This window comes from Oratosquilla oratoria, unplaced genomic scaffold (genome assembly GCF_046742065.1).
Source record: "Oratosquilla oratoria isolate Oo_2021 unplaced genomic scaffold, ASM4674206v1 SCAFFOLD72, whole genome shotgun sequence".
NCBI lineage: Eukaryota > Metazoa > Arthropoda > Malacostraca > Stomatopoda > Squillidae > Oratosquilla > Oratosquilla oratoria.
Genome location: NW_027467736.1, coordinates 696,089 through 706,088, shown reverse-complemented (window position 1 = coordinate 706,088; position 10,000 = coordinate 696,089). Strand labels below are relative to the sequence as shown.

Below are 10,000 nucleotides of genomic sequence, written 5' to 3'. Positions count from 1 at the left end.
TATGGGAGGATCTTGATTGAGAGGATTAGGAGAGGAACAGAGGGAGTAATTGGTGAGGAACAGTGTGGGTTTAGGACAGGTAGAGGTTGTGTAGATCAGATCTTTGTGGTAAGACAGATATGTGAGAAAGCTATAGGTAAGGGGAAGGATGTTTTTTGGGCCTTTATGGATCTGGAAAAGGCTTACGACAGGGTAGACAGAAAGGCACTGTGGGAGGTTTTGCGGATATACGGGATAGGAGGAAAGCTTCTGGGAGCTGTCAAGAGTTTTTATGAGAGTAGTAGAGCTTGTGTCAGGATTAGAAATGGAGAGAGTGAGTGGTTCGAGGTAAAGGTGGGACTTCGTCAGGGATGCGTTATGTCACCCTGGCTGTTCAACTTATACATGGATGGGGTGGTGCGAGAGGTGAATGCAAGGGTAGTGGGTCAGGGATTAGTGATGGGTAAGGAAAATGGAGAAAAGTGGGAGGTGAGCCAGCTGTTGTTTGCGGACGACACTGCGCTTATGGCAGGATCGGAGGAGGGATTGAGGAAGCTGGTGACAGAGTTTGGGAGAGTGCGTGATAGAAGAAAGCTGAAGATAAATGTGGGTAAAAGTAAGGTGATGAGATGTACAAGGGGTGAAAGTGGCAGTAATCTGGAAGTGAGCATTAAGGGAGAGCAACTGGAGGAAGTGGATAGTTTTAGATACTTGGGTGCAAATGTGGCAGGAAAGGGTGGAGTGAAGGTGGAGGTAGAATGTAGATTGAGAGAAGCGAGTAAATGCCTTGGTGGTTTAAAAAGTGTAATGAGGAATAGGAATCTGGGAATGGATGCTAAGAGGAGACTGTATGAAGGAGTGATTGTGCCAACAACACTGTATGGAGCAGAAACATGGAACATGAGAGAGGAAGAGAGAAGGAACTTGAATGTGTTTGAGATGAAGTGTCTGAGAAGTATGATGGGGGTTACTAGGCTAGATAGAGTGAGAATTGAGGAAGTGAGGAGGAGAACAGGGATGGAAAGGGAGCTGGGAGATAGGGTGGATGAAAAAGTATTAGGATGGTTTGGACACATGGAAAGAATGAGTGAAGAAAGACTAGTAAAGGAGGTATGGAAGGCAGATGTGGAGGGAGTGAACATGAGGGGACGTCCTAGGATGAGATGGATGGATGGGGTGAAGGGGGCTTTGGGGAAGAGGGGAATGTCTGTTGAGGAAGGACGGGAGAGGACAGAAGACAGGGGTGAATGGAGAATGGTTGTATATGGAAAATGTTGTGATGCATAAGGTGGATTGGACGGGGGAATGGGGGTGAGGTAGTGTGTGTGAGCAAAAATTTTTGACGCAGCCCGAAGGGATTTCTCCCCGTCCTCTCCTTTATATATGGGGGGACGGAGAGGGGGGGTCGCCGATTTAATGAAGCGGCCTTGCTGTGGATGTGCTGTGTCCTGCGACACTGCTTCTGACCTGGGTGGTGGGGTGTGGAGGGGTGTGGAGTGTTTTCGGGGATGAAATGGGTGGGAATGTTTTTGTGCCTTGTCCTTTTTGGCTACCCCCCTGGTATGGGGAAAAAAAGCCTTGGTATATGTATGTATGTATGTATGTATTATTATTATTATTATTATTATTATTATTATTATTATTATTATTATTATTATTATTATTATTATTATTATTATTATTATTATTATTATTATTATTATTATTATTATTATTATTATTATTATTATTATTATTATTATTATTATTATTATTATCTTTATTATTATTATTATTATTATTGTTATTATTATTATTATTATCATCATTATCATTATTATTATTATTTTATTATTTTTCTTTTTACTTTTTGTACTTTCCATTATTTCTTTATAATTTTTTCTTAATAATTAATCTCTTATGATATTTCATTTTTGAAAAATTGAAACAATGTGTTTTGTTTTCTCTGCTATATATTCTGCGCTACATATTCTGTATGCACGTAGGAAGAATTCAGTAAATATACCTAATTTAATTCTTTCACTGTGACCTGATAGAGAGTGAATATAATCTTTTTTGTTGGTTTGTTTTCTGTGTGCTTTATATTTTGGGCTGAAATCTGTTCTAATGAGTGTTGTCTCCTTCCAATGTGAATTTGAACTATTCGTGTACATCATTTAATAATAAGTTTTTGGTTTGGATATTTGTGGATATTTGTGGTTTTGGATGTTATGATTAATATGTTGTCTACATATCTTAGCCATGTGGTGTATCTGCCTATTATTCTTTGTACTCGGACACGTACATAATGAAATATACCAAGAGTCACACAGTCATACACACAGTTGCCTGCCTACCGAGACTCTGGGGCAACTTCTGGTCAACTGCCCGCCTGGTGCCGGGACGCTGGGGGTGCCCAAGACTCCATTCACTGCGAACAATCACAAATATTCAAACATACAGTAAGGCAATCATGTATACAAACGGATAAGGTACTCACACTGGTAGACAATCAAACAAATATTCTAACATACAGTAAGGCAATCATGTATACGAACAAACAAGGTATTCATACAGGTAGACAGTCAAACATAGCAGGAGCCACACCCTCAAACACACAGCTCACTGCCTACCTGGACGCTGAGGTGCCCAGGAACTGACCCCTGCCTACCGGGACGCTGGGGTGACTAGGACTCCATTCACTGCAAGCACTCACAAGAACTCAAACATGCACTCAGGCAGTCACACATACAACCACCCAAACAGGCACTCACACATGTATGCACTCAAACACACCAAAAGGCACACAATATCAAAATGATAGTTACCTGCCAACCAGGACGCTGGGGTGACCAGGGACTGGACACCTGCCTATCGGGACGCTGGGGCAACTCCTTGTCACCTGCCAACCGGGACGCTGGGGCGACCCCACGGAACGATCGCCTGCCTACCGGGACGCTGGGGTGACCAGGACTCCATTTATTGCAAGCACTCACAAGAATTCAAACGTGCACTCAGCCAGCCAAACATACAAACACTCATACAGGCACTCACACATGTATTCAGTCAAACACACCAAAGGCACACCCTCACACACACAGTTACCTGCCTACCGGGACGCTGGAGCAACTCCTTGTCACCTGCCAACCGGGACGCTGGAGCAACTCCTTGTCACCTGCCAACCGGGACGCTGGGGCGACCGTGGAACGATCGCCTGCCTACCGGGACGCTGGGGTGACCAGGAAATCCATTCACTTCAAACACTCACAAGCCTTCAAGCATGCACTCAGCCAGTCACACATACAAACACTCATACAGGCACTCACTCATGTATGAAGTCAAACATACCAAGAGGCACACCCTCAAACACACAGTTACCTGCCATCCGGGACGCTGGTGTGACCAGGGACTGGACACCTGCCTACCGGGACGTTGGGGCAACTCCTCGTCACCTGCCAACCGGGACGCTGGGGTGACCAGGAAATCCATTCACTTCACTCACAAGCACTCAAACATGCACGTAGGCAGTCACACATTCTAACACTCATACAGTCACTCAGTCATATATGCAGTCAAACATACCATGAGGCAAACAATCTCAAACACACAGTTACCTGCCTACCGGGACGCTGGGGTGACCAGGGATTGGACACCTGCCTACCGGGACGCTGGGGCAACTCCTTTTCACCTGCCAACCGGGACGCTGGGGCGACCGTGGAACGATCACCTGCCTACCGGGACGCTGGGGTGACCAGGACTCCATTCACTTCAAACACTCACAAGCATTCAAAAATGCACCTAGGCAGTTACACATACTAACACTCATACAGGCACTCACTCATGTATGAAGTCAAACATACCAAAAGACACACCCTCAAACACACAGTTACCTGCCTACCGGGACGCTGGGGTGATCAGGGACTGGACACCTGCCTACCGGGACGCTGGGGCAACTCCTTGTCACCTGCCAACCGGGACGCTGGGGCGACCGTGGAACGATCGCCTGCCTACCGGGACGCTGGGGTGACCAGGACTCCATTCACTTCAAACACTCACAAGCATTCAAGCATGCACTCAGCCAGTCACACATACAAACACTCATACAGGCACTCACACATGTATGCAGTCAAATATACCAAAGGCACACCCTCAAACACACAGTTACCTGCCTACCGGGACGTTGGGGTGACCAGGGACTGGACACCTGCCTACCGGGACGCTGGGGCAACTCCTTGTCACCTGCCAACCGGGACGCTGGAGCGACCGTGGAACGATAGCCTGCCTACCGGGGCGCTGGGGTGACCAGGACTCCATTCACTTCAAACACTCACAAGCATTCAAGCATGCACTCAGCCAGTCACACATACAAACACTCATACAGGCACTCACACATGTATACAGTCAAATATACCAAATGCACACCCGCAAACACACAGTTACCTGCCAACCGGGACGCTGGGGTGACCAGGGACTGGACTCCTGCCTACCGGGACGCGGGGGCAACTCCTTGTCACCTGCCAACCGGGACACTGGGGCGACCGTGGAACGTTAGCCTGCCTACCGGGACGCTGGGGTGACCAGGACTCCATTCACTGCAAGCACTCACAAGCATTCAATCATGCTCATAAGCAGATTCAGATCTCGCGTTCTTCCCTACACACATTCACCCATACACATAGTCAACCTACAAGCACACCGTTTTGCGGGGACTTCCGTGCGCTATGAACCTTACAAATCAGTCTTTTGCGCTTCGCGACATGCGCTCTCATCACGCGGGACCATGACACACATGCACGAGCACCACACGAAACATCCCGCATCCCACGAGAAAATCACATGCAGCATGTGACATGCATGTGCATTTCATGGGTCATACACACACACAGACTCACACACACACGCAAACACGCAGACGCAATATAGGAGATAAAATAGTACAGTCAGACATCATAAGTGATTTCAAAGCCAATGAAAGCACAGATATGAAAGCCTGCGACTATACATTTTATCTTCTATATTGTGTAAATACATACGTGATCTTACATAGACAAAGTCACTTACTTTTCTTTCCATGGTGCCTGCAAGCTGCCGAGCGACGTCAATTTCCATTAAACGCCCCTTCTGTCTGGAATGTGTGTATGGAAGAACGCGAGATCTGGATCTGCTTATGAGCATGTTTGAATGCTTGTGAGTGTTTGCAGTGAATGGAGTCCTGGTCACCCCAGCGTTCCGGTAGGCAGGCGATCGCTCCACGATCACCCCAGCGCCCCCGTGGGCAGGTTACAAGGAGTTCCCCTGCGTCCCGGTAGGCAGGTGTCCAACCTCTGGTCACCCAGTGTCCCGGTTGGCAGGTAACTGTGTGTTTGAGGCTGTGTGATTCTTGGTATATTTGAATGCATATACGTGTGAGTGCCAGTTTGTGTGTTTGTATGTGTGACTGGCTGAGTGCATGTTTGAATGCTTGTGAGTGCTTGCAGTGAATGGAGTCCTGGTCACCCCAGCGTCCCGGTAGGCAGGCGATCGTTCCACGGTCGCCCCAGCGTCCCGGTTGGCAGGTGACAAGGAGTTGCCCCAGCGTCCCGGTAGGCAGATGTCCAGTCCCTGGTCACCCCAGCGTCCCGGTAGGCAGGTAACTGTGTGTTTGAGATTGTGTGCCTCTTGGTATGTTTGACTGAATACATGTGTGAGTGCCTGTATGAGTGTTTGTATGTATGACTGGTTGAGTGCATGCTTGAATGCTTCTGAGTGTTTGAAGTGAATGGTGTCCTGGTCACCCCAGCGTCCCGGTAGGCAGGCGATCGTTCCACGGTCGCCCCAGCGTCCCGGTTGGCAGGTGAAAAGGAGTTGCCCCAGCGTCCCGGTAGGCAGGTGTCCAGTCCCAGGTCACCCCAGCGTCCCGGTAGGCAGGTAACTGTGTGTTTGAGGGTGTGTCTTTTGGTATGTTTGACTGCATACATGAGTGCCTGTTTGAGTGTTAGTATGTGTGACTGGCTGAGTGCATGTTTGAATGCTTGTGAGTGCTTGCAGTGAATGGAGTCCTGGTCACCCCAGCGTCCCGGTAGGCAGGCGATCGTTCCACGGTCGCCCCAGCGTCCCGGTTGGCAGGTGACAAGGAGTTGCCCCAGCGTCCCGGTAGGCAGGTGTCCAGTCCCTGGTCACCCCAGCGTCCCGGTAGGCAGGTAACTGTGTGTTTGAGGGTGTGTCTTTGGTATATTTGACTGCATACATGTGTGAGTGCCTGTATGAGTGTTTGTATGTGTGACTGGCTGAGTGCATGCTTGAATGCTTGTGAATGTTTGAAGTGAATGGATTTACTGGTCACCCAAGCGTCCCGGTAGGCAGGCGATCGTTCCACGGTCGCCCCAGCGTCCCGGTTGGCAGGTGACAAGAAATTACCCCCGCGGCCGGTAGGCAGGTGCCCAGTCCCTGGTCACCCCAGCGTCCCGGTAGGCAGGTAACTGTGTGTTTGAGGGTGTGTCTTTGGTATATTTGACTGCATGCATTTGTGAGTGCCTGTATGAGTGTTTGTATGTGTGACTGGCTGAGTGCATGCTTGAATGCTTGTGAATGTTTGAAGTGAATGGATTTACTGGTCACCCAAGCGTCCCGGTAGGCAGGCGATCGTTCCACGGTCGCCCCAGCGTCCCGGTTGGCAGGTGACAAGAAATTACCCCCGCGTCCCGGTAGGCAGGTGCCCAGTCCCTGGCCACCCCAGCGTCCCGGTAGGCAGGTAACTGTGTGTTTGAGGGTGTGTCTTTGGTATATTTGACTGCATACATGTGTGAAGGCCTGTATGAGTGTTAGTATGTGTGACTGCCTAGGTGCATGTTTGAATGCTTGTGAGTGTTTGAAGTGAATGGATTTACTGGTCACCCCAGCGTCCCGGTAGGCAGGCGATCATTCCACGGTCGCCCCAGCGTCCCGGTTGGCAGGTGACAAGAAATTACCCCTGCGTCCCGGTAGGCAGGTGTCCAGTCCCTGGTCACCCCAGCGTCCCGGTAGGCAGGTAACTGTGTGTTTGAGGGTGTGTCTTTTGGTATGCTTGACTGCATACATGAGTGCCTGTTTGAGTGTTTGATGTGAATGGAGTCCTGGTCACCCCAGCGTCCCGGTAGGCAGGCGATCGTTCCACGGTCGCCCCAGCGTCCCGGTTGGCAGGTGACAAGGAGTTGCCCCAGCGTCCCGGTAGGCAGGTGTCCAGTCCCTGGTCACCCCAGCGTCCCGGTAGGCAGGTATCTGTGTGTTAGAGATTGTGTGCATACATGTGTGAGTGCTTGTATGAGTGTTTGTATGTGTGACTGGCTGAGTGCATGTTCGAATGCTTGTGAGTGTTTGAAGTGAATGGATTTCCTGGTCACCCCAGCGTCCCGGTAGGCAGGCGATCGTTCCACGGCCGCCCCAGCGTCCCGGTTGGCAGGTGACAAGGAGTTGCCCCAGCGTCCCGGTAGGCAGGTGACCAGTCCCTGGTCACCCCAGCGTCCCGGTAGGCAGGTAACTGTGTGTGTGAGATTGTGTGCCTCTTGGTGTGTTTGACTGAATACATGTGTGAGTGCCTGTATGAGTGTTTGTATGTGTGACTGACTGAGTGCATGTTTGAATGCTTGTGAGTGCTTGCAGTGAATGGAGTCCTGGTCTCCCCAGCTCGGCTCGGGTCTGGGCTCGGGCTCGGGGTCGGGCTCGGGGCCAGGCCTGGGCTCGGACTCGGTTCTGTGCTCGGACCTGGGCTCGGGCCTAGGCTTGGGTCTGTGGTTGGGCCTAGACTTGGGCTCGAGCTTAGTCCTGGGCTCGGTCTCGGGCCTCGGCTCGGGCTTGGTCCCCGCCTTGGGCTTGGGCCCCGGATCTGGCTTGGGCCTGGGCTCGGGCTCGGGCCTGGGCACGGGCACGGGCACGGGTTCGGGCCTGAGCTCGTGGTCGGGCCTGGGCTCGGGTCTGGACTCGGGCCTGTGCTCGGGTCTGGGCTCGGGCACGGGCTCGGGCCTGGGCTCAGGTTCGGGCTTGGGCCTGGCCTCGGGCTCTTCCCCGTGCTCGGGCTCGGACTCGGGCTCGGACTCGGGCTCTTGCCCAGGCTCGGGTTCGGGCTCTTGCCCGGGCTCGGGCTCAGGCCTGGGTTCGGGCCTGGGCGCGGGCTTAGGCTAGGGCTCGGGCCAGTGCCTGATCCCAGACCCGAGCCTGAACCAAAGCCTAGGCACCAGCCCAGGCCTGAGCCCAGAGCTGAGCCCAGATTCGAGCCCGAGCCCAGGCCCGAGCCCAGGCCCAAGTCCGAGACCGAGCCCGAGTCCAGTCCCGAGCCCGAGCCCTAGCCCAAGCTCGAACCCAGGCCCGAGCCCAAGCTCGAACCCAGGCCCGAGCCCAGGCCCGAGCCCAGGCCCGAGCCCGAGCCCGAACCCGAGCCCAGGCCCGACCCAAGCCCATGCCCGAGCTCGAGCCCAGGCCTGAGCCCAGGACCGAGCCCGAGCCCGAGCCCGAGCCCAGGCCCGAGCCCAGGTCCGAGTCGAAACCCGAGCCCAAGCCCCGAGCCCAAGCCTGAGCCCAGGCCCGAACCCGAGCCCAAGCCCGAACCCAGGCACAAGCCCGAGCCCAGGCCCAGGCCCGAACCCGAGCCCAAGCCCGAACCCAGGTACAAGCCCGAGCCCAGGCCCAGGCCCGAACCCAAACTTGTCGTTGAGCCCTACCTCCAGATGAGAATCTAGAAATATTGCTACTTCTCGTTGTTCATAAAGTTGTCCAAACCTATTCCCCCTTGAGAGTCATCGTCCGTTCGTGTGAAAAAGCAAGGCTTCATCTTCATATTCCATATCTTTCCACAACAGTTTGAAAAGCCGACTCTTTAGGCTCCACACTTGGTCAAGTTGAGGACCTTGACAGTCATGTTAAAGAGATCCCTTATTTCAACACTCGAGGTTTCACAACGAAGGATGCAGTATGTAAATACAACAGGTGGATTTTTCTCTTTCTCCCTTGTGATGAATCCAGTCTGCAGACCAAGCATGGCTGGAGCTCCATCTGTACACACCCATACCAGCAACGAACTCCACCAAAGTTTGTTTCCCGAAAAGTTTGATACATCATGAAAAATAGCTGTTGCTCTTGTACAACATTTCATTGGGTGCCAGAACAGTATTTCCTCTTTTACACAGTTGCCTAACACGAAACGAGCATACACCAGTAGGTAAGAACACTGGGCCATGTCGGTCGTTTCGTTACATTGAATGGCAAAAACAGGAGAATGGTCGAGAATTTAATCTTTGGTTTCTTGAGACAGTTCATCGATCCTTTCCTTGACTGTATAGTTTGATAGTGAATTCTGGGAAAGCTTGTTTGCACTCTTTCTCCAGAACGAGTTTTGCTGGACGAAGTAGACTTGGTTTTATGAGAGAATCTCCGATCTTATGGTTCTTCTTGCTCTTTGCAGTCAACACGGCGATCTCACAGGAAGCGTCATTAAACTTTGAAGTTTGTTGTCGAAATATTTTCGATTTTCTTCTTCTTCGTCGTTTTTTCATCTTTTTTTTTCAAAGAAAACGTTGGTCTTGTCTTCAAGAGCAGGATGTTTTGTCCTCAAGTAATAAAAAAAATCGTAGACACTGCTAGTGACTACAATTATACATGATCATAAACACCACAACTAACTACTGACGAAATACAAACGGATTTCAATTCACCAATAAACTAATGGCTACTTACTATTTTTAGGTAAATATAACAAGTGAGATAAAGCATAGGAATAGCCTTGATTGAATGAATGTGAGAAAAGAGCAGCTATTACCACGGACGTGTGCAGAAGACTGGGAGAGAACGGGGCTCACCAGTCACCAACGAGCAGTATACAGGTCCAGGATGTGTTCACACCTCCCGTCCCAAGGCTTCCGAAGGATATGGAAGGAGGTCAACAAGTACAGAAAATGGTGAGCGGCGCTATGATAGACTATAGAAAACTAAAGTTATAGGGCAATACTTTTGCATTTTTTTTTTATCAATTTCTCGATATTTGACCATAGTCTCGTTAAGAAAATAAGAAAATATAATTAGAGAATTTGCTGAT

General features: G+C 50.8%; 1 pseudogene; it reads left to right on the top strand.

The window, feature by feature from the left end:
- LOC143023950 (uncharacterized) overlaps positions 1-2,424 on the top strand; it is a 46,977-nt pseudogene extending 44,553 nt beyond the window's left edge.
- Positions 2,425-10,000: the final 7,576 nt, after the last annotated feature.